This window comes from Vombatus ursinus, unplaced genomic scaffold, assembly GCF_900497805.2.
Source record: "Vombatus ursinus unplaced genomic scaffold, bare-nosed wombat genome assembly UNPS02014864.1, whole genome shotgun sequence".
In the NCBI taxonomy this organism is placed as follows: domain Eukaryota; kingdom Metazoa; phylum Chordata; class Mammalia; order Diprotodontia; family Vombatidae; genus Vombatus; species Vombatus ursinus.
Genome location: NW_020954642.1, coordinates 1,441,144 through 1,442,214, shown reverse-complemented (window position 1 = coordinate 1,442,214; position 1,071 = coordinate 1,441,144).

Here is a 1,071-nt window from a genome sequence, read left to right as displayed (position 1 = left end):
TCTATCTATCTATCTATCTATCTATCTATCTATCTATCTATCTATCTATCTACATACATATAATTTTTACCCTCCAACTACCCTAATACTGACAAAGGACTTGTGAGTTACAAATATCATCTTTCCATGCAGGAATGTTAGCAGTTAAACCTTAATAAGTCTCTTATGATTTCTCTTTCCTGTTTATCTCTTCATGTTTCACTTAAGTCTTGTATTTGAAAGTCAAATTTTCTATTCAGGTCTGCTCTTTTCATCAAGAATGCTTGAAAGTCCTCTATTTCACTGAATGACCATTTTTTCCTCTGAAGGATTATACTCAGTTTTGCTGGGTAGGTGATTCTTGGTTGTAATTCTATCTCCTTTGTCCTCCGGAATATTATATTCCATGCCCTCTGGTCTCTTAATGTAGAAGCTTCTAAATCTTGTGTTATCCTGATTGTGTTTCCACAATACTTGAATTGTTTCTTTCTAGCTGCTTGCAATATTTTGTCCTTGACCTTGGAGTTTTGGAATTTGGCTATAATATTCCTAGGAGCATTCCTTTAGGGATCTCTTTCATGAGGTGATTGGTAGATTCTTTCAATTTCTATTTTGCTCTCTGGTTCTAAAACATCAGGGTAGTTTTCCTTGATAATTTCTTGAAAGATGATGTCTAGGCTCTTTTTTTTTTATCATGGCTTTCAGATAGTCCAATAATTTTTTAATTCTCTCTCCTGGATCTCTTTTCCAGGTCAGTTGTTTTTCCAATGAGATATTTCACATTGTTTTCTATTTTTTTCATTTTTTTGGATTTGTTTTACAGTGTCTTGATTTTTCATAAAGTCACTAACTTCCAATTGCTCCATTCTAATTTTTAAGAAAGTATTTTCTTCAGTAATCTTCTGGACTTCCTTTGCCATTTGGCCAATTTTGCTTTTTAAGGCATTCTTCTCCTCATTGGCTTTTGGGACCTCTTTTACCATTTGGGTTAGGCTATTTTTTAAGGTGTTATTTTCTTTAGTATTTTTTTGGGTCTCCTTTAGCAAGCTGTTGACTTGCTTTTCATGATTTTCTTGCATCACTCTCAGTTTT